Consider the following 24,563-nt stretch of genomic DNA (forward strand, 5'->3'; position numbering starts at 1 on the left):
TGAGGTGATATAGGGAAGTGCACAGGTGTAAACACTAATTGGAACCACTGCACCAATCAGCGGTGCAGTGGCCCTTTAAATCGCAAAGACCCGGCGCGCGCGCGCCCTAGGGAGCGGGGCCGCGCGCGCCGGGACAGAACTGACGGGGAGCGAGTAAGGTACGGGAGCCGGGGTGCGCATCGCGAGCGGGCGCTACCCGCATCGCGAATCGCATCCCGGCCGGAGGTGGTAACGCAGCGCCCCGGGTCCGTGGAACCGACCGGGGCGCTGCAGTGAGGGAAGTGTAGCGAGCGCTCCGGGGAGGAGCGGGGACCCGGAGCGCTCGGCGTAACAACAACTCTGAAAAAGCCACACACCCACAACCACATCAAGCCACACCCACAATAAGTCACACCCATATTGCCAGCACAGCACTACCAAAAGGTTGCCTACCCCTGGTCTAGAGGAACATGATGTTGTGAGTTTAAGGGGGGCCTGGATGTTTAATTTTACAGGTTATATATACTTAATTTATGTGGATAGGACCTTGATCCAGGGATTTATATTGGAGTCATGAAGCCTCATAAGGGTTTTTTTTTGTCTTCCTCTGGATCAACACAGTAGTGTTATAGGTTGAACTTGATGGGCTATTGCCTTTTTTCAACTTCATGAATTATGTAACTATGTAATGATGCATTTCTACTTGGCAGTTTTTGAGCCAAATCCAAAAGTGTATTTAAAAGGAATGGGAATTATAAAGAAAGGATGTATATTACTCCTTCCAATTCTGGCTCTGTTTTAAAAGCTACAGTGTCTGTTTTCAAAAAAATTGCAAAATGGAAACATAGCCTCACTATATAAATGTGAGATTTCCAAATGTTACTGAGTCATAGAATAACGTTAACATGTCATGTATACCAATAAATTTCTGCCCAATGTATACCTACAACACCCCAATACGGTGTGAACCCAGTTTAACACAAATTCTTGCCAAATTTTAGAATAAACTTGATTAAAGGGGTACTTCGCCCCTAGACATCTTATCCCCTATCTCTTCCCCCGCGATTTCCCTGCTGCACCCGGTGTTTGTTAAGAGCTTCGGGTGCAGCGCCGGAGGCTCGTGACGTTACAGCTGTGCCCCGCTCGTGATGTCACGGCCACGCCCCCTCAATGCAAGTCTATGGGAGGGGGCATGACGGCCATCACGCCCCCTCCCATAGACTTGCATTGAGGGGGCATGGCTGTGACGTCGCGAGCCTCCACCCCGCATCGCCAGTCATCCGGCACAGAGCGAAGTTTGCTTCGTGCACCAGTTGTCTGGGGTGCTGCAGCCGAGATCGCGGGGGTCCCCAGTGGCGTGACCACCGTGATCAGACATCTTATACCCTATCCTTTGGATGGGGATAAGATGTCTTGGGGAAGAGTACCCCTTTAAGGAATGGGCAAATGTCAGTGGTATTTACTTCTGGCAGAATAATAGTTAATTAAACAACCTGAAATTAAAATAACATAAATTCTACATTATAAATCGGACTTCTCAATCAGCTACAAAAAAGCTAGAAGTGGAATAAAAATTGACATCCATTGACCTAATGAGTGGAGAGCGGCATGTATATACTGGTGCGGCCTGTATTTTTATTGAACACGATCTGTATTTGTGTTTAGAACCTGTCATGGAAACCTGATGGTTTATAGATATAATGTGATAGGTGATGTTGCATGAAATGAATGTGCAGAGTGAAGCTGGAAATGTAAAGTTTGCCGATAAGGTTGTTGTCTATGAAATGAAGTGTACAGAGAGGATATGAAGGATGCTTTATGTTGTGTGACTGTAGATGGAAATCAGTAATAAGATGAACACCCGCCACTGACTATTGGTGCTGAAATCTGAGACATTTGTCTGGCATCTTAAGATTCAATTTTAATCATAGTGCTATTGTTATGTCTGCTGGTTATGAATGATGTTTTCTATCTTCTGAAGATTCCTTTAATTGTTATATCCTCACATTTCTTGCTGGGTCTTAACAAAGTAAACCCTTGTAAATATGTGGTGGCCTAGTATGGGAGTTGTTACCCCGTACCCTTGCTGCCCTATCAGGCAGCCTCCCTGCAGTGTCCCCTGCCCCCCCCCCCCCCTCATCTGTTCTACTGTAATTGTATATTTTCCCCTATGTTATGTATATAAGAATGTTGTATCTTTAAGAAAGCTTAACATATAATCACCAGTTGTCATGTGATTGTTACCCAGGAGGTATCAGTGACCAGGTGACATAAAGTGTACCCGTCAGATCCAACAAAAAATTTTTTTTTTAAATATATCACTCAGTACCTAATCCTGACCTGAATGTTTATGTGTCTAGCACCTTTATTTATTTTTTATTACACTTTTAATTTCGCTCACTAGTCTGATTTCCTCTCAAAGGAAGGGGGCGAGGCCTCACTGTGCAGGTCTCCGCCCCCTCCCTCAGTATGCTGTCTGCGCACATCTCCCCTAGCATTAGCAAAACTACAACTCCCAGCTTGTTCTCACTGACACTAGCGGGACACAAGCTGACAGTGGGAGGATTTTTCCTCCAGCTGTGAGCCCTGCGCTCACAGCTGTCAATCAAGGAAGTGTGTCCATGACATAGGTGATGACGCATGGACACAGCAGGTCTAGTATGTGTCCAAGCAGGGGGGGGGGGGCAGTTTTTTGACTGGCTTTTTCAGTATGAAATTCGGACATTTTTCTAATAAAAGCAATTGCAAAACCTGTTGGTGCTTCTTGCTTTACAACATATCAAAAGTTTTTGTATCTGACAGTGCCCATTTAAGGGTGAACAATGGGACTCCACCAGAGTCTCCTCCATAAAAGCCCTGGGAGGTATCTCTTCTCTCTCTCTTAGTTCCTGGGTCTTTGCTGAGTTGCAGTCAAGCCTTAGAGTGTGTCTGGAGTTATAGGAGGCCTCAAGTCAGGTCTGCAGCCACAAGCTACAAGTCTACAAGTAAGTTAAAGTCACAGCTTAGTAAGTCTCAAGTCAAGTCAGTCACTGTCATCTATTGTCGATACCTGAAAGGGTTAACTTGGTCCGGTGTTTCCCGCGCGCTTGAGCGGTCGCAGCTCCACCCCGTCAGTCCTCAGTGGTGATGTCTCTTCAGCACGGCGAGGAGGAACCAAAGAGCCGCCCTGTGTGGTGCAGGGGAACATTTTGCCGACAGGACCAAAACAGGAAGTTCCCTGGGCACAGCCATATTGGAAGCTCCGGCTGTTGCGTTCGTCTCTGCGGTTATCTGTCAAGCACCCGCTGCAGTGCAGACTCTGCAAACACCAACAATTGCCAGTATTAAGTCTCAGGTGTCAGCAGCTGTCAGTCTTAACCCATTAGTGCCTGCAAGTCTGGTCGCAAGACTATTCACAACCGAGTGCCTGCAAAATAGAGGGGGAGCATCCATTACAGTACCTCCATTAGCCAATTCAAAGCTGCTGCAGCGCTACATTAAGCATCTCAAAGGAGAACGCACCTTATTTCTCTTAAAGCGTCAGGGCACACAAAAATCTACAGGATGTCAGAACCCAGCTCTCCAGATCAACCAAGCGCCCGCCCTGCCTGCAGTCAACATCAATAGTCCTGGTGTTCCAGTGTCTGCACCGGTATTCATGGGGAATCCTGTCCTCCCTACCTACAATGGAGACCCCTTTACCCTGAGGGATATCAAAGAGAGGATCCAGAGTTTATTTGTATTTCACTCTTGCCCTTCTAACCAACAGGTGCAATTGCTCACAGGACAACAACAGGGACCAGCGTTAGAGGAAGTCCGCACCTGCCCTGCCTCCCAGAAGGTGAGTGTAGAGCAGATCTTTGAAGGACTGTACCAGGTATTTGAGTCCCACTCTCCGTCAGAGGTAAGTCTCTGGCTGCTTGAAAGGCGACAAAAGCTAGGTGAGACCTTGTGAGCATATGCCGTAGCCCTACAGAATTCCCTAGAGACTGTCCAAAAATTAGATGGTATAACTCCCGAGCAGGGCAACAAGGTGTTAATGGACAGATTAATTGTTGGGGCTCATAATAAGTGGGACAAAATCCAGCTGAGAATGTTAGCAGTGCAAAACCCCAACATGTCATTCCCCGCTTTCAAAAGACTGGCTATCCAAGTAATTGAGTCCGGGACTGAGTTAGAAGTAGTTTGTACACCCCTTACAATCATTCAAGAGCCACTAGGGGAGGTAGCCAGACCTATACCACCACGGTCACCAGCCCCCCACCCCAGTGTCCTCTACTTTGCCAGTCACCGCATCCTCAGATTTACAGAGTTTTAGGCAGGACATTGAACAACTGACTAAGGCTGTGAAGGGGCTTGCCACCCGGGCCACTCCACCTGACCATGAACTGCCCCTGCCTAGAAAACCTGCCCCTGTTCCTGCTCCCCACAATTTCAATTACCACAATCTTCTGCCCAATAGACCTTTGGGGACTCAAAGACCCTTTTGCACTTACTGTAATAAGTCAGGACATTGGAAAATGCAGTGCTGGGATTTAATCGGATTTCCCCTGAGGTCGTGGACCGGCCTCAGGAAAACCGTCATCAGGTCCAATCCCCGAATTACCTCAGTTAGGGCTCTCTCTTTATGTCGCCTCCTGCCCCTATGTGAAAATTGTTGTTGAAGATACACCATTGGAGGCGTTGATAGATACAGGGTCACAAGTGTCTACTATACCTAAAAGTGTTTTCTATCAGCATTGGGATATTAGTTTATTGTGTGAGCCTGATGATGTTAACTTCCGAGTAGTTTCGGGTAATGGGCAAGTCCCCAGACATGGACACTGGGAGCCAACCATTCAGTTGGGAGAGCATGTACTTAGCGGGCAGGGAGTGATTGTAACTCATGTGACAGATAAGGGGTCTGCTCAGTTTATATTGGGGATGAACATTATGAAGAATTGTTTCACTGAAGTGTTAGATGCCTTGCATGCCTCTCTTCCCCATATAGACATCAGGTGGATAAAAAGACATCAGGACAATGACCTTACAACCCAACACGGAGACCATCATCTGGTGTCGTGCACGTCCCGGAGTCAAGAATAGGGACTATCAAGCCCTGCTGGAACCTATGGAATTGGAAGATCATCCTCTTGTTTGAGCTACGAGAAGCCTTGTCACTGTCACCAACGGGAAAGTCCTGGTGCGGTTAGTAATCCTGTCTGATTCTGCTATTGTCTTGCCCAAATACACTCCTGTAGCCCAGCTGTACCTCCTAGAGTCGAAGGACATTGTGACAGAATGTCTGGAGGTGTGCAGCTCAAGTGGCCGAAGGATCCGGTGTGAGCCCTCCAGAGCCCTGGTGAGCGCAACTTCAGGTTGGAGACGACACTACCCCAAGGGACTGTTACGCCTAGCGCTCCGGGTCCCCGCTCCTCCCCGGAGCGCTCACGGCGTCTTTCTCCCTGCAGCGCCCCGGTTGGTCCCGCTGACCGGGAGCGCTGCACTGTCATGGCCGTTGGGGATGCGATTCGCACAGCGGGACGCGCCCGCTCGCGAGTCGCATCCCAGGTCACTTACCCGTCCCGGTCCCCTGCTGTCATGTGCTGGCGCGCGCGGCTCCGCTCTCTAGGGCGCGCGCGCGCCAGCTCTCTGAGACTTAAAGGGCCAGTGCACCAATGATTGGTGCCTGGCCCAATTAGCTTAATTGGCTTCCACCTGCTCCCTGCCTTTATCTGACCTCCTCCCATGCACTCCCTGGCCGGATCTTGTTGCCTTGTGCCAGTGAAAGCGTTTAGTGTGTCCAAAGCCTGTGTACCTGAACTTCTGCTACCCATCCTGACTACGAACCTTGCCGCCTGCCCCCGACCTTCTGCTACGTCTGACCTTGCCTCTGCCTAGTCCTTCTGTCCCACGCCTTCTCAGCAGTCAGCGAGGTAGAGCCGTTGCTAGTGGATACGACCTGGTTGCTACTGCCGCAGCAAGACCATCCCGCTTTGCGGCGGGCTCTGGTGAAAACCAGTAGCCTCTTAGAACCGGTCCACTAGCACGGTCCACGCCAATCCCTCGCTGACACAGAGGATCCACTACCTGGAAGCCGAATCGTGACAGTAGATCCGGCCATGGATCCCGCTGAGGTGCCGCTGCCAAGTCTCGCTGATCTTCCCACGGTGGTCGCTCAGCAATCGCAGCAGATTGCCCAACAAGGACAGCAGCTGTCGCAGTTGACCGCCATGTTACAGCAACTTCTGCCTCTGCTACAGCAGCAACCATCTCCTCCGCCAGCTCCTGCACCTCCTCCGCAGCGAGTGGCCGCTCCTAACCTCCGCTTGTCCCTGCCGGACAAATTTGATGGGGACTCTAAACTCTGCCGTGGATTTTTGTCTCAGTGTTCCCTGCATATGGAGATGTTGTCGGACTTGTTTCCTTCAGAACGGTCTAAGGTGGCGTTCGTAGTAAGCCTTCTTTCAGGAAAGGCCTTGTCTTGGGCCACACCGCTCTGGGACCGCAATGATCCTGCCACAGCCACAGTCCAGGCCTTCTTCGCTGAACTCCGGAGTGTCTTCGAGGAGCCAGCCCGAGCTTCTTCTGCCGAGACTGCCCTGTTGAACCTGGTCCAGGGTAATTCTTCCGTTGGCGAGTACGCCATACAATTCCGTACTTTTGCTTCTGAACTATCCTGGAATAATGAGGCTCTCTGCGCGACCTTTAAAAAAGGCCTATCCAGTCGCATCAAGGATGTGCTGGCCGCACGAGAGATTCCTGCCAACCTCCAAGAACTCATCCATTTGGCTACCCGCATTGACATGCGTTTTTCTGAGCGACACCAAGACCTCCGCCAGGAAAAAGACTTAGATCTCTGGGCACCTCTCCCACAGCATCCTTTGCAGTCTTCGCCTGGGCCTCCCGCCGAGGAGGCCATGCAAGTGGATCGGTCTCGCCTGACCCAGGAAGAGAGGAATCGCCGTAGAGAAGAAAATCTCTGTCTTTACTGTGCCAGTACCGAGCATTTCTTGGTGGATTGCCCTATCCGTCCTCCACGCCTGGGAAACGCACGCACGCACCCAGCTCACGTGGGTGTGGCGTCTCTTGGTTCCAAGTCTGCTCCTCCACGTCTCACGGTACCCGTGCGGATTTCTTCTTCAGCCAACTCCTCCCTCTCAGCCGTGGCCTGCTTGGACTCCGGTGCCTCTGGAAATTTTATTTTGGAGTCGTTTGTTAATAAATTCAGCATCCCGGTGACCCGTCTCGTCAAGCCGCTCTACATTTCCGCGGTCAACGGAGCCAGATTGGACTGCACCGTGCGTTACCGCACAGAGCCCCTCCTCATGTCTATTGGACCCCACCTCGAGAGGATTGAGTTCTTCATTCTCCCCAACTGTACCTCTGAGGTCCTCCTCGGTCTGCCTTGGCTCCGGCTTCATTCCCCCACCATTGATTGGACCACCGGGGAGATCAGGAACTGGGACTCTGCCTGCCACAGGAAGTGCCTCTCCCCCCCTCCCAGTCCCGTCAGGCAAGCCTCTGTGCCTCCCCATGGCCCCCGTCCTGGTGTCACACTGCCCCGTGCCAGGCCTCGCCCTCTGCCCTCCCTCCCCATTCCCACTCCTGCTGTACTGCCTGCCGTTGAGGAAACCCTCCATTCTTTCCCGGTGTCCTCATCCCAGGGGAGGCAGTTACCGGACAAAGAGAAGGGGAGACCTAAGGGGGGGGGGGGTACTGTTACGCCTAGCGCTCCGGGTCCCCGCTCCTCCCCGGAGCGCTCACGGCGTCTTTCTCCCTGCAGCGCCCCGGTCGGTCCCGCTGACCGGGAGCGCTGCACTGTCATGGCCGTTGGGGATGCGATTCGCACAGCGGGACGCGCCCGCTCGCGAGTCGCATCCCAGGTCACTTACCCGTCCCGGTCCCCTGCTGTCATGTGCTGGCGCGCGCGGCTCCGCTCTCTAGGGCGCGCGCGCGCCAGCTCTCTGAGACTTAAAGGGCCAGTGCACCAATGATTGGTGCCTGGCCCAATTAGCTTAATTGGCTTCCACCTGCTCCCTGCCTTTATCTGACCTCCTCCCATGCACTCCCTGGCCGGATCTTGTTGCCTTGTGCCAGTGAAAGCGTTTAGTGTGTCCAAAGCCTGTGTACCTGAACTTCTGCTACCCATCCTGACTACGAACCTTGCCGCCTGCCCCCGACCTTCTGCTACGTCTGACCTTGCCTCTGCCTAGTCCTTCTGTCCCACGCCTTCTCAGCAGTCAGCGAGGTAGAGCCGTTGCTAGTGGATACGACCTGGTTGCTACTGCCGCAGCAAGACCATCCCGCTTTGCGGCGGGCTCTGGTGAAAACCAGTAGCCTCTTAGAACCGGTCCACTAGCACGGTCCACGCCAATCCCTCGCTGACACAGAGGATCCACTACCTGGAAGCCGAATCGTGACAGGGACCAAGTCAATAGAGGTATCATGAGGCTTTCTGCAAGCACCCCACAGACTTTGGGCGCCACTTGTCCTGTCAAGAAGAAAGATGGAACCATCCGCTTCTGTGTTGATTACAGGAAACTGAACAACGTTACACATAAAGATGCTTATCCTTTGCCAAGGATTGAGGAGTCACTCACAGCCCTCGGGTCGGCTGCTTACTTCTCCACCCTGGACTTAACCAGCCGATATTGGAAAGTGCCCATGGAGGATCGGGAGAAGACTGCCTTCATGACCCCCATGGGACTGTTTGAGTTTAAAAGTATGCCGTTTGGGCTGTGCAATGCCCCTGCTACCTTTCAGCGTCTGATGGAAAGGTGCCTGGGCCATCTGAATTTTTAAAGTGTCCTGTTGTACCTGGATAATGTAATTGTGTATTCCAAGTCCTACCAGGAACATCTCAGTCATCTGTCAGATGTCTTTCAAGTCTTAATCAAGCATGGATTAAAGGTTAAACCGTCCAAGTGTCACCTGCTCAAGCCTCAGGTATATTACTTGGGTCATGTTGTCAGTGCAGAATGGGTCCAGCCCAATCAAGAACTGGCCTACCCTGCGCACAGTGAAAGATGTCAGGAGCTTCCAGGGATTTGCGGCTACTGCCGCCGCTTTGTTCTCCAATTCGCCCAGATTGCACAACCCCTCACAGCTCTCTTACGGGGTATGCCGAATGAAAACTACAATGGAAAACTACGTATTGAATGGGCCAAAGAGCAAGAGACAATGTTCCAAGCTCTTAAACGTCTGCTGACGGAGCCACCCATCTTGGCATATCCAGACTACAGTCAGCCATTCCGGCTGTATACTGATGCCAGTTTCAAGGGTCTGGGAGCTGTCCTGTCCCAAGTCCAGGAAGGACAAGAGCAAGTAATTGCCTATGCCACGAAGAGATGCAGCAATGGTCCTTAATGCATACTATGACCAGTCGGGACACTTTGGAGTCCACAAGACTGAAGCTACTGTCAGGCGAAGATTCTATTGGATCGGTATGCAGAGTGACATTGAGAAATGGTGCAGTGAATGTGCAGTCTGTAACGTCACCAAGAATGTTCGCAAGGATGCAAGAGCACCCCTCCATTCCATCCAGAGAGAAAGGCCCAACCAGTTGGTCGCGCTAGACCATGTCAAATTGTCTTCTACCCAGTCCGGGTATACTTATGCTCTCACTATGGTGGATCATTACTCCAAATGGGATATCGTTGTTCCCATCAAAGACCTCACAGCCAAGAAAGCGGCCCAGATGTTCTACTCCACTTGGGTGCAAACCCTTGGGTGTCCGGAGTCTGTCCTAACGGACCGAGGAACGGCCTTCGAGGCTCAACTCTTCAAAGAGTCATGTCAATTCCGTGCTTGCAAGAAACTCCGGACTACAGCTTATCACCCCCAGGAGAACGGGTTCTGTGAGCGCATCAATCAAGTCTTTTTTCCACATGTTGTGAGCAGCCTCTGTGTCAAGAAACAAAGAGTGGCGCCAACTGCTGCCCAAATTACTGGAGATATAGATAACACAGTCCATTGTTCTACGGGGTATACCCCTTTCTACGTGATGATGGGGCGACATGGGCAGCTGCCTAAAGACCAAACATTTGGGCTCCAGGCTCCGTTCAACAACTCTCCTCAAGCCTCTCTGGAGTGGGTCTCTGACCACCAGAGAAGGATCCAAGAAGCCAAAGAAATTGACAGCAAGAAGATCGGCGAGGCTCAACAGAGACAACAAGAGGACTAAAACCATCATGCCTCTCCCAAACCACTTCAATTGGGCGATAAAGTCTGGCTACGGAAGCTAGACCCTATCTGGGAAACAAAACCATACAGAGTGACGGCCATACCCTATCCTGAGTCTGTTGTCTATAGAGTGTAAAAACCTGGGTATGAGCCACAAGTCGTTCACTGGAATCAAATCAAATCATGTCTCAAAGAAGATCTACCAGTGCTCCCAGTGCCACCTCCTCCAGCTGTCAGACCTGTGAGAGAGTATGTTCTGGTTGAGGGAATCCACCCATCTATGGATTTCCCCATGTTTTCTCCAAATCAGCCTGCAATCTTCTGTGTCTCACCAACCCCGGGGCTGGTTCAACCCACATTAGTCTCCACACCAGTCCCAGTCTTGTCACCGTTGGCTATACAACAGTCTCCAGAGTGCCAACCCTGCCACCAGCCTCTCCAGCACAGCTGCCAGCGACTCTGAGTCTTGCCAGTCCTGAACTAATACCAGCTCCTGAGTTCGCTGAGGAAGAGCCAGCCGCAGCTACAGAAGTCCCAAGAGCTCCAGAAATCTCAAGAGTTCCAGATTCTCCAGAGGTGGTGTTGCGCAGATCCCAAAGGTCGACGCAAGGACAACTACCAGCTAGGTATAAGGAATAATGGTAATGCTGTGTACAAAGTTGTCAGTATAACACATAGTCTAATTAAGTCAGCTTACATAATGTATTATATAAGCTAGTCAAATGCCTAGTTAGGACTGTATCTAACATAAACATTTCCAGTCCATAATTCACCTGTCTAACATTTTTCCTGTCCACGTGTACAGGGTACTCTCCTGGCCAGAGGGTTCCCCTCAAAATATAAATAAAGCACGTAGAGTGACAGAGTTGCTGTATATAAAGGTAACACTGGTATGTTATATAAAAACATGTATAGAGTTCTGGGGAGAAGTGGTTAGTGCCGAGGGGCCCCAGTAGCTAAGGCATCAGGTAGAGAGCCTCAGGCAGCCTGATCCGACTCAAGTATATTAAATGTGATAAAAGTGTAGTTATAAGGGTAATGAATCTCACATGTTTATGTCCCATTATTGAAAGGAACATGTATGGACATTTTCACAAAAATGCTACATGGACTCGTCTCAGTACTTTTTATTCAGACCTGTGAAGAAAATTCGACAATAATGCTAAAGGAACTGTCAGTCTAGGCCCCAGTGTCTCCGCCCTCCAGGACGGCTGTGTTTAAGAGGGGGAGTTTGTGGTGGCCCAGTACAGGAGTTGTTACCCTGTACCCTTGCTGCCCTGTCAGGCAGCCTCCCAGCAGTGTCCCCTGGGCCCCCCCTGCATCTGTTCTTCTGTAATTGTATATTATCCCCTATGTTATGTATATAAGAATGTTGTATCTTTAAGAAAGGTTAACATGTGATCATCAGTTGTCATGTCAGTTGTCATGTGATTGTTACCCAGGAAGTATCAGTGACCAGGTGACTTAAGGGTGAACAATGGGACCCCACCAGAGTCTCCCCCATAAAAGTCCTGGAAGGAGTCTCTTCTCTCTCTTAGTTTCTGAGTCTTTGCTGAGGTGCAGTCAAGTTTAAGAGTTTGTCTGGAGTCATAGGAGTCCTCAAGTCAAGTCTGCAGCCACAAGCTACATGTCTACAAGTAAGCTAAAGTCACAGCTTAGTCAGTCTCAAGTCAAGTCAAGTCAGTCACTGCCATCTAATGTCAAGTCAACGTGGCCTGTACTAAATTGTCCAAAACCACTGCAAGTGCCAGCAAAACCTTAAGGTCTCTGAAGTCACTGGTCTCCTCCGTGGGCCTGGCTACACTGTATAGACCGTACCATCTGTCACTCAGTAAAGCTACTGTTGTCCGTGACTTGGCGTCGGAGGCATTATTGCCCCCGTGCCTAGCCCAGGATCCAGCGGTATACCTTCAGGTGGTATTGAGGATAGACCATGCCCTGGCGTCACGAATACAAGGGGTTAATGCCATCTGCCACCTAGCGAAATTCCATCTGCCCTGCATCTCACACCCCATACCACAAATGAGTATCTGGATCTTGGGGAGGGGGAGTTACATATACCCAGGTAATAAAAGTGGAACATTTCTATGATAGAGTTAAATAAAGGAACGGTGATTACCAGTGTGAAAAATGAATGGCTTCCGGGTTACTGAGAGTTAAAAATAAAAGTTACACGGTAGCATTTTGGTTATAGAAGATGTTAAAGGGGTACTCCGGTGGAAAACATTTTTTTTTAAATCAACTGGTGCCAGAAAGTTAAACAGATTTGTAAATTACTTGTAGTAAAAAATCTTAATCCTTCCAGTACTTATCAGCTTCTGCATAATACAGAGGAAGTTCTTTTCTTTTTACATTTCTTTTCAGTCTGACCTCTCTGTTGACACCTCTGTCCTAATCAGGAACTGTCCAGAGCAGGAGAGGTTTGCTATGGGGAATTATTCCTGCTCTGGACAGTTCCTTACATGGACAGAGGTGTCAGCTGAGAGCACTGTGGACAGACAGAAAATAAATTCAAAAAGAAAAGAACTTCCTCTGGAACATACAGCAGCTGATAAGTGCTGGAAGGAGTAAGATTTTTTAATAGAAGTAATTTACAAATCTGTTTAACTTTCTGGCACCAATTGATTTAATAAAAAAAAAAATGCTTTCCACCGGAGTACCCCTTTACGGGTGCAGTAAAAAATGTAGCATGCCAGCTCCCCTTCTCTATTGCAAATCCTAGGTTCATAGACAACTGATGGAGCCCTAGCTTAGGGTGCATGCACACCACGTGTTTTCTATACAGTTCCCGTATACAGTTTCAAGTTAAAAACCGTATGGAACTGTATAGAAAACCGTATGCATTGACTTAACATTGTAAACCATATGTCAAATGCATCATCCGATTTAGTCCGTTTTGCACCCTATACGGTTTTGTCCGGTTTTCTACCCAAAACCGTAGTCTACCACATTTTGTGGTCCAGGTGAAAGACTGTATTAAACCGTATACGTTTTTTTAACGTTTTTTATACGTTTTGGGAGTCAATGGGAACCGTACAGAACCGTATGTACGTACGGTTCCATCCGGTTTTCACCATACGGTTTTTGACTTTGCACAGTTTTTTTTCTTGGAATTTCAATCAAACAAGTGAAACTTTATTCAAAATGGAGTGAAAAGTTAAAAACTTATGCGTTTTTTCCTTAAAAAAACAGATGAGACCGGACATCATTTTTCAAACTGCATATGGTTTTCAACCGTATATCGGTAAAAACGTTTTGATACAGTTTAGTCAGGTGTTGAGGAATCCGTTTTTCATCAAAAACCTGATACGGGAACTTGTATATAGAAACAAGCCAACCGGCACTACTGTCGAAGTTCTTTGTTATTTAAACTCCAAATTCCAGCAGTTGTAGTTTTGCAGCAGCTGGAGACACACTGTTTGAAAAAGACTGGTCAAATCCTAATATTAAAGGGGTACTCCGGTGGCTATTTTTTTTTTTTTTTAAACCAACTGGTGCCAGAAAGTTAAACAGATTTGTAAATGACTTCTATTTAAAAATCTTAATCCTTCCAGTACTTATCAGCGGCTGTTTAATACAGAGGAAGTTCATTTCTTTTTACATTTCTTTTCTGTCTGTCCACCGTGCTCTCTGCTGACCCCTCTGTCCATGTCAGGATCTGTCCAGAACAGGAACAATTCCCCATAGCAAACCGCTCCTGCTCTGGACAGTTCCTGACATGGACAGAGGTGTCAGCAGAGAGCACCGTGGACAGACAGAAAAAAAAATAATGAAAAAGAAAAGAACTTCTGTATTATACAGCAGTTGATAAGTACTAGAAGGATTAAGATTTTTTTTATAGAAGTAATTTACAAATCTGTTTAACTTTCTGGCACCAGTTGATTTAAAAAATAAATAAATTATGTTTTCCACCGGAGTACCCCTTTAAACGGAATCAAGCAGCAGATTTTATACAATGCATATATAATGCTTGGCAACACGTTATATATAGTAAAATCTTTATCCTCACCATCCCTGGTGGTACGTTTTTGTCCCCAGACTTGGTGAGGAGATGAAGTTATAAAGTAGTCCCCTGAGCAGGGAGTTATACTTTCCGGGTCCCGTCACTCTGGCCATAGTCCCGCCCCCTTGGCTTGATTGGTGGCCCATGTTATTGCTCTATTGCTCCCTAAATAGACATAGGAGAGTGGTGACATGACCCGCCAATTAAGCCGAGGAGGCGGGACCACGGCTGGAGCGACTATTTACAGGGAGGCCGGGGGGCACTTTATAACTTAACATCCTTACCATCCCTGGGGGCTAAAACGTCCCTCAGGGATGATGAGGATAAAGATTTTACCATATATGATGTATTGCCAAGCATTATATATGGTAAAATCTGCTGCTTGGTTCCCTTTAAAGGGGTACCCCGGCACAAAACATCTTATCCCCGCTGCTGGGGACCCCCACAATCTCCGGCTCGGCTCTCCGGTCATCCGTGCATGGAGCGTACTCCACTCCGTGCCGGATGACTGGTGACTACAGCCATTCCTGTCTATGGGAGGAGGCATGTCAGCTACGTATTAGCCGTTACACCCCCTCCCATACACATGAATGGAGAGAGTGTGGCGTGACGTTCGGAACACGGAAGCTCGAAGCTACCTGCCTGGAGATCATACATTTTATCCGCTATCCTTTGGATGGGGGTTAAGATGTTTTTTTGCCGGAGTACCGCTTTAAGTTCTCCAGTGGGGAAAAGGCTTGTCATATGTAAGGCATCCACTACATTTGCCAATCTGTAAGTTGATATTTCTAAATGCTCTGTTTCCACAGGTTACAATTCAACAAATATATGCAATCCTCTGCATGAAAGTATACAGATTGTCCTCCAGCAACTGGAAATTGTTAAAGAGAAGTAAAAGACCTAGATGTTGGTGAGTTGTGGGCTCCCTGGGACTCTTTGGTAACTGCATTTATGTTGAAATATCTTTAGAATTATAGATGACTATAGCTATTCCCCATACAATATCTTCCAAGGGGTTAGAATGTTTCGTGAAACTGGAAGAATTTCCTATGTCTCATTCCATTAGTAAGATTTAGGTTTTATTCTCCCTAGATATAAATAAGGAGACCCCCCTCAAAATCAACTGGTATTTTATAGATTATATAACCTAGATCCTACAGAGACGTTATTATTTCCAGCAATTGCGATATATATACATTATATGTAAGTTCATTGTGCTCAAATATTTAACTCTACTGTATCTTTTAATTTTCAAAGAGCAATGCTACTATTTAAAGGGAACCTATCACATTGAATAGTCCAGGGGGCCTGCTTACTCAATAATTGACCCTGTACAGGTGTATAGACTGGCAGCTCCCAGTCACTGCGATAAAGGGGTTATCCACCATAAGATGATTTTAGTACTCACCTGGCAGACAATAATGAACATGCTTAGGAAGGATCTGTGCTTGTATTGGTGCTAAATGGCTGTGTTGTGAGTCCACCATAATGCTGCTGATTTCTTTTTGTGAAAAAAAGTTGGAGTTCCCTCCCTCCAACTACAAGTCCCAGGATCCCTTGTTTGTAAGTGTGAGGTCACTTTTCTCCTTCCCACACATCAGCCACCCCATCATTGAATCACACCTGCGACATTTCCCTGCAGTCCTGTGGAGAATGATCACCCCCCACCCCCACCCAGTGTTCACTCCACTCAATGAAGCAGACAGGCTCCCTTTGAACACCAGACTAGTGATGTAATGTCTCAGGCCGTACTGCAACCTGGAAAAACCTGAGACCACCTTTATTTTGTATGCTATCAAAAATAAACATTGGGACAAAGATCACATTAGAATTGCGGGACCATCCATCAAACCCAGGTACAGACACTATAATATGAACTACACTAACTACACTAAAAAAAACATCCCTGAAATACCCCTTTAAGGGGATCACTCAACCCAGGAAGAGATTTAGATCAATAAATTACAATGAATTTTAAGTTACTACAAACAACATGTATCAATCTACTTAGATCAGACTGATTTAGGGGGGGGGGGGGATTTTAATTTATTCATACTCCCCAATTTTTCCAATGTTTGGCTCTATTTATAATAACTCCTCCCCTTTTATAGTTCGTTAGAGTGATCTCATACTTTTTAATTCTTTCTACTAACAGTTCCCATACCTGAATGGATGGAATTTTCAAAGCAAACCAATTCCTAAATATTAATAGTACTCCTAAAAAAGTCACCAGTTTACATTTTGAAGTTTCTATTCCCTGCGTATTTCCCAAGATAACCATAGTTAAAATAAGTTTATCCGTGTTTAGGTGAGCAAATGGAAATCATTTCTCTGAAATCCCAGTGAAGTTTGTGATATAGTTTTTGGGCCAAAGCCAGTAGTTCCTTGTGCCCAGCATGACATCCCATCTTATTCCTGCCACCAGCATGATTTCCAATATCATTCCTTGTCCACAGCATGGTCCCCTACTCAATCCTAGTCCACAGCAGGGCTCCCCTTTAATTCCTAGTCCCTAGCATGACCTCATCTTTTCTCTTTCCGTCTTTTTTTTTAACTGTTTAGTTTACAATATTACAATAAAATCAAAGAAAGACACTAAGTAAAATAAATAATAGTTGGACATTGCATGTTGTGAATAAGCAAAACATTAAGCATCATTTCCATTGCATCAGTAACACCCATATATAATGTCCCTGGCAGGGGACAACCCATGGAAGCAAAACATTCAAAATAGGCAACAATAAAGTCCAATGGGTCAATCTCCAAACATTAAACCCGGTTTGGGTTTAATGTTTGGGGATTGACCCATTTGAGTACTCTGAATCTGAGACTCCTTAAAGGAGAACTCTTGAATATAAAAATTGTCGCCCATGTCGCCGCGATCCACTTCTTGGTTGCCGGTGGTCGGATGAATCATACTGCGCTCAGCCAATCACCAGCCGCAGCGAAGTCAGACTCGGCCGGCGATAGGCTGAGCGGCAGTGTGAAAACGCTTGAGGACACAAAATTCTTCACTACACCGGCACCTGGGGGCGGGGCCGAAAACGTCACACTGCCGCTCAGCCTATCGCCGGCTGAGTCGGGACTTCACTGCGGCTGGTGATTGGCTGAGCGCAGTATGATACCGAAGGCCCCGGGGGAGCGGAGGAAGGTATGTACATCTTTATTTTTTTACTGCTGGCCCTTTGGGTGACAATTTTTATATTCCAGAGTTCTCCTTTAACCTGAATGGTTTACTGTTTTAATACTTTTTGGACTTTTTGTAATTATGTTACCTAATATAGATACTTTCAGCAATTTTTTTGTGGATTTATGTGAGAGAATTAGCTATAGTGGACGTGAGGGTCCAGGTTTTGTCAGTGATTGGGTATGTAAGACAATATTAAGAACAGGTAAAAAAGCCAGTTGGTCTCTGGGGCTACCAACTACTAGAAGGGGCTAACAACATCCCCTCAAGGGGGCACACTTCCTAATGCAGGAATAAAGAGATGACAAGATATTACAGCCTGTGTCCTAAAATGAAAAGATGGTCCCATGCAGAGCCTAATGATACACATACATAGTAAGGGGAAGTTGTCATTTGTATGTATTTTTTTATTCATTAATAAAGTATTCATTATTTCTTAATTATTATTATTGAGTGTGTGAGCTGTATTTGAGGTGTTTGCTGGTTCTCTTGTTTGCAACTGATCCCCAACATGACTCCCTATCTTATTCTGTATCCCCAACATGGCTTCCTATCTCATTCCTGGCATCATGCATGGCTCCTATCTAAATCTTAGTCCCAGCATTACTCCCCATCTCAGTCCTGGTCCCCAACACGACTCCACATCTTAGTCTGTCTCCCCAACATGGCTTCCTATCTCATTCCTGGCATCATGCATGGCTCCTATCTAAATCTTAGTTCCAGCATCGCTCCCCATCTCAGTTCTGGTCCCCAACATGACTCCACGTCTTAGTCTGTATCCCCAACATGGCTTCCTATCTAATTCCCAGTCCCCAGCCTGGCTACCTTTCTTATTCCTGGCCCCCCAGTATGGATCTTCCACTCATCTGGGCAAGTGAAGAGGCATGTCAGGCTTGGCAGTTGAGAAGCTTGGCCCTGCCTCCTTGACACTTGGCTGAGAAATAGAAAGGCGCTTTTATAATCTTATGAACCACCATCAGCTCCAAGAAAGGTACAGTTATCCAACGATGTCTGCAGATCATATCAGCAAATAGAGCTGTCAGATTCCCTTTAACTCTTTATCGATCTCTCATTTGAGCTCTCTAAAAAAAAATCAGCCAGAGAAGGTTTCCGAAGGCTTAGACCATGTTCCATTCTTTCATTCCTCAATCAAAGCCGACACAGACGTAAGAAGTATTCTGTGCATGAAGTAACAAATTTAAAGGACCTGGAGTACTAATTTATCCCAAGTGTTGCATTTCTTTGATGACCTGGTATATACTGGCAGACTTTCAACAGCAAGACATCCTTTAGATCAAACAGACTGATGTCCAAACTGTCCCATCCTCTTCCATGATTGAAACAGTTTGCTTACTTTAATGTAGGTGAGGGGTAGAAGTAAGGAGCAAAAAAATAAACATTAAAAGGAATGCTTAAGAAAGTCATAGGCAGATGTGGTTCAAAGGCAGTTCATATTAACCCATAGACAATGAGGAAATGCATCCCAAATGTGTTGAGATTTTTATACGAATGTTTGCTTGCGGAACAATATGTTCCATTGAAGCACGCAGCACAGGATGGTTACAGGCTCCGTGGTACATAGTAAACATGCAAGGCTGCATGGATGTGGTTAGCACATATGAGAGAGACATAAAACCTCATGTAGCGTTGAAATCTTTATGTCTATTGTTTTTTTTTGTTTGTTCACACATGGCCATTTTAGCCACAAAGCATATTTCATATGTCGGGATCTGACTCTAGATTCACCTGCACTTGTCATAGCATGAATGCACAGAAAATGTTTGAAACGTGTATTTGCTCTTATTAGGACGTAGATCTGACATGGTAAACAATACAAATGGAAACCCATAATATACTGTAGATGCAGATTCCTTGCATAGGAAATTAGCAGGGAAGAATATGTTCACATTTTCCCATTCTATGGTATATGGCAGTGGTTCCCAATGTTTGGCTCTCCACCATGAAATTCCACCATACTAGGACAACCAAAACATTTTATTGATGTACCAGTTCATACGTAGGGTTAAACCCTTGTAATGGAGGAGAGAATAGAATTAAATAGAAAGCAATAAAACATTGCACATATGGTTTGGGCAAAAAAGAAATATAAAAATTGCTGACAGGTTAACAGTGCAAAATGTCATGTCAAATTGTGGCCAGTCTTCAATTTATGTGATAGAAATAGGATAGGGTTGTGTCTGACGGCCCCAAGTACATAGTCACCATTGGCTCATACTAGAACATATATACTGTATAATATGTGCACAGCAAGAAGTAAAAGCAATATAATCTAAAACACGCACACACTGTCTACTTTGCCCATTATTCTTTGGCCTTTCCATGTAGGGGTCCTTAACCTTTGTTGAACCTTAAGCATACTAAATCAGTTTGTTTCAACACCCACAACCACTAATACAATACAGTATCTGCTTTATGTATATCAGTTGATATATATCAGCCATAGTTTTTCCCTTATGGAGGAGCAGTGCTGAATGAGCGCTGGATAGAAAAAGAGAGTCTGCCGTAATGGCCCTATACAACAGGACTGACAAATGGGGATGTTCTCAGGGTCTTCATAATTTTTCTACATATGAAAATGTAATTTATAGGATTTGAAATTAATTGATTGAATTGTTTTAATTTGGTAAACTAAACCCTAGAGCTGGTTTAGCCGTCAAAACCTGGAAAACTGGTGTTCGGATTGTCTTGACATGAACCAAATTAACAAAACTCTCACAATAATCATTGGAGACAAAAAATGCACTTGCATGGGGAAGAAGTAACACAGTTTGCAAGAATGTTAATACCTGAAAAATCACCCAATAATGTATGCTTGGGAAGAGACCCTACCCATATCAAATATGACTGATTTTGTAAACTTCCTTCCAGTATTGTTTAATTGCTGAAAAGCCATATATAATAGAGGCGGGAACCCAGATAAAGAGTGTGAACATCTGGGACAACAGGATTTATCTCTCAATCCTATTTTACAAAGCAAAGTGCAGGAATAGTATAACCTGTAAACCAACTTGAATGATGTCATAAATTTAGGCCAAATTGACAATCACTTGCCTTAGACACCCAAGTTCAAGTCAATTTTCCATTCTTCCAAATAACCACTATCATCTTTTTAAATCAAAGAAAATTGCAAAAGGTCCCAATTCTTAAATGTGTGTGATACAAGAGTGATACCCTTTTTTGGAGGACATCCTTAAAGAATACCTGTCATATCCCGCAAAAAAAAAACAACCAAAATGTTATATGTTACTGGGTACTTAATCCAGATCATGTACATATTTTTATGTGTCTAGCACCTATATTTCTCTCACAAAGGAGTCCGCTTTGCTGTGATGTGTCTCTTCATCAAAACACTGCTGGCTTCTCTGTGATCCCCTTTTCTGTGATCAGACAGGAGTCTGATAGACCATTGGTCACATGACACTTCCTAGACTGTTTCTATATAGAAACTTCTGGAAAGACTTAAAAGAGTAGTCCAGCTTAGAAAAATGTATCCCCTATTCAAAGAATTAAGAATAAGTCTCAGATTGGGGGAGTCAAACCATTGGGACCCCACATTCGATCTCCTGTATGGGGCCCCCGGCTCTCCTCCTACATGGAGCTATGTCAACCACCGCATGAAGCTGTGGTCAACACACCCCTCCATTCATCTCTATCAAGAGCCAGAGATACCCGAGTACAGCGCCTCAGCTCTCCCATAGCACGAGCTGACCCCCGGCTCTGTGCAAAAGGAAGGAGATTGTGGTGGGTCCTAGCAATCTGATTTGAGGTTAGGGGATACATTTTTCTAAGCTGGATAACCCCTTTAAGGAGTAGTTACCTAATGTAAGCAAGATAACCAAGACTTGTCTGCACTAAAGAAACACAGCACTGTGCAAAGTTCTGAGGATTTCTCCCAAGGTTGTCTCTAGTCTACACTGTGAGGGTATCTTTCTTCAGGTATCCTGTTTCCAGCTTCCAAGAAGGAGAGACTACTAGTCAGAAAGAAAAAAACAGCTAAGCAAGGACCCTTCTGCCAACACTAATCTCTTTGTGGGCTTCCATACTGCATTTAAATCTGAAATTCCATTTGTTCCTATGTAAATTCCTCACCAGTAATACAACTAAAAGGTGCAAGAAGCATGTTAGAGTATATCTGCGATTGAAGAATTGTTATAAAAAATAGTGACCAACCTTTCACACATCTACTTGACTTTGCAATCCTGTGCCAGAGAGAGTTTTATATTTAGCTTTTGCACCGTAACGTTAAGTAAAGTTCCTCATTGTTAGCAAGTTACGAGAGTATATAGATTCCACACTCAGCATCAATGGTAGATGACCAATTACTTCAACAGGTGTCCCCTGGGGTCAATGACTGTCTGAACTGTACTAGACCCCCTTGTTAAAAATGTTTAACAGGCTCACAGGTGGACTCATCAGGTTAACAAAAACCCCTTGCCACACATGACACTATAAAAGACTTTACTCTTAGCTAGCCTGCACTACTGCACCCATCCTTCTTGTGGGCACCATAACAGGACATAAGTGTGGTCACAGGATGGGAAAATGGTTATGGGACTAAAATTTCTAGTCACTGGAATGTGGACATTGGACTGGAACATAAAACCACAATAGGAACCTGAAGTGAGGACAGAATAATTGTCACAAGTGTATAAAGCCATGATAGCAGGGACCACCTCACAGGACTGAAATGTGGTCACAGATGGGGCCAGAGCAGAACTAAGAGGTCAGGGATGAAGCAGAGTTTTGGGAGCAAGACTAAGCCCAGGAACAGACCAGACGTCGGGGCATGGAACCAGGGAGCAAGCCAGGAATTGGAACCAGAAGCAGATTGTCCAGGACCATACTAGGAGTCAGAACCAGGAAGACAGAATCATGGACACAGGAGCAGGAACTAATGATCAGGAACAATGCAAGTAATAAAGAACCAGGAACAAGGCAAAAAATACAGGAAACAGGAAAAAGGCTAGAACAAGAAACCAAGAACATGGAACAGAGACAACGAATGGGATGGGTAGTGCACAGTACGTAGTAAGTTGTGGTAGCAGGGTGTGATGAGGGCAGATGTTGTTATCCTAGGGGAAGATGGCATTAACCCCTTTTATTCGTGATGCCAGGGCGTGGTTTAGCCTAATACCACCTGAAGGTATACTGCTGGATCCTGGGATAGGCACGGGGGCAATAAAGACTCCGATGCCAAGTTAGGGTGCATGCACACCACGTTTTTGCTATCCAGTTCCCGTATACGGTCTTTCCTTCAAAAACCGCACTAAAACGTATTGAAAACCGGATGTATTGACTTAACATTGCAAACCGTATTGCAAACGCATCATACGGTTATGTCCGTTTGGCAACTTTTACGGTTGGGCCCGGTTTTTCAGCCGTGTTCGCAACCGGAGTATACAGCGTTTTTAGGTCCGGTTGACCAACCGTATCCTAACCGGATACGTGTTTATTAACATGGAAGTCAATGAGAACCGAACTAAACCGTATAGGTGTACGGTTGCATCGGTTTTAATCCCTCCGTTTTTATTATTGCACATGCGCAATGCAAGCCGAAAACACCACCCACCTTCTAGAATGTTCTTTCTGGAAAAACTTTATTTAAAAACAAGGCGAACATTGACAGACGTATACGTTTTTTTAGGTTGAAAATGGATACAACCGGATTAAACCGTACATCACAATTCAAATCGTATACGGTTTCAAACCGGATACAGGTTGATCTATGTGCACATGGTTTAATACGGTTGAGTCCGGTTTTTGCCTATCCGTTTTTTACAAAAAAACTGATACGAGAACTGGATAGCAAAACCGTGGTGTGCATGCACCCTTACAGACAACGGTAGCTTTACTGAGGGTAGACAGTTGGTAAAGTCTATACAGTTCAGCCAGGGCCCAAGGAGGTGACCAGTGACGCAGAGACCTTAAAGGACAACTGCAGCGGCATTACACTTATCCCCTATCCACAGGATAGGGGATAAGTGTTTGATCACGGGGGTTCTGACCGCTGGGACCCCTCCCGATCTCCCTAACGGGGCACCGCCATAAGCGCTGAGTGAGCGCTAAGGCGCGTAGCGTCGACCTAGAGGTCGACGGTGACGCCCCGTCTCCTCCCCGTCCCCATACAGTTCTATGGGGGATGCGGGGAGGCACGAATGCTGCCTCCCCGCCTCTCCCATAGAGATGTATGGAGGAGGCGTGCCGGCTGCAACGTCATGCTGTGGCTGGCACGCCCCCCTGCACGGGAGAGCCGCGGCCCCGTACAAGAGATCGCCGGGGGCCCCAGCGTTCGGACCCCCCGCGATCAAACACTTACCCCCTATCTTGAGGATAGGGGATAAGTGTTTGTAACGCTGCAGATGTCCTTTAAGGGCTTGCTGAGACTTGTAGTAGGACTGGACAATTGAATGCAGACCACGCTGACTTGACAGATGACAGTAACTGACTTGACTCATAAAGCTGTGACTTAAACTTACTTGAATTGATGGTGGTTGCAGGACTTGACTTTGAGTCCTCCAAAACTCTGGACACACATACTAGGCACGACTGCACTGGAGCTCAGCAGGAGGCAAGAGCTAAGAGAGAGAAGCTACACCCAGGGCTTATATGGGGGAGACCAGCAGGGAGCCCATAGGTCACTCTTGGGATCACCTGGTCACTGATACCTCCTGGGTAACAATCACATGACATAACTCTTAAAGATACAACACATTTTATAATACAATACACTGCAGAACATCTGTACAGGGGGATACAGGCCCTGGAGACCCTGAAGGAGGCTGCCTGACAGGGCAAAAAAGGACTCAGGGCAACATCTCCCATACTGGGCTACCACAAATGCTGACGCTCAGGCTTCTGAAGTCCCCTCTCTGCCTAAATAGGCACATTAAAGGGCATCCCCATGGAAACCAAGTGCGCATCTGCTGAGAGGATGCAGGTGGCTGGTGCTGAAGCAGGGAGCAGTGAGTATGGCGTGATCAGCACCTTATGTAACAACTGGTCCCATCCTGACATATCGACCCTTATACTATTCAAAACAAATGCTCAACTTCAAAGGCTTTCAGCTCCCGAATTCTGTATTAAGACCAAATGTAGCTGTAACCTAATTTTGGTCACATGCCAGAAATACAGAGGAATGTGCCTTTGTGTATAATGGTGATTTACAGGCATCCAAATTCTATTCCAGACTAGGAGCAATTTCCAGATACTAAACAGGCTGTGTGGAAGAAA

General features: G+C 46.4%; 1 long non-coding RNA gene across 1 annotated transcript in view; it reads left to right on the forward strand.

Annotated features, from left to right (window-relative positions):
• Positions 1-24,563, forward strand: part of LOC130282986 (uncharacterized) — a 70,338-nt gene that overhangs the window by 6,703 nt on the left and 39,072 nt on the right. Inside the window, exon 2 of the long non-coding RNA XR_008846584.1 lies at positions 14,935-15,035. This is a non-coding gene — a long non-coding RNA (uncharacterized LOC130282986). The remainder of the gene's footprint in view (positions 1-14,934; positions 15,036-24,563) is intronic.

This window comes from Hyla sarda, chromosome 7, assembly GCF_029499605.1.
Source record: "Hyla sarda isolate aHylSar1 chromosome 7, aHylSar1.hap1, whole genome shotgun sequence".
NCBI classification, from domain to species: Eukaryota; Metazoa; Chordata; class Amphibia; order Anura; family Hylidae; genus Hyla; species Hyla sarda.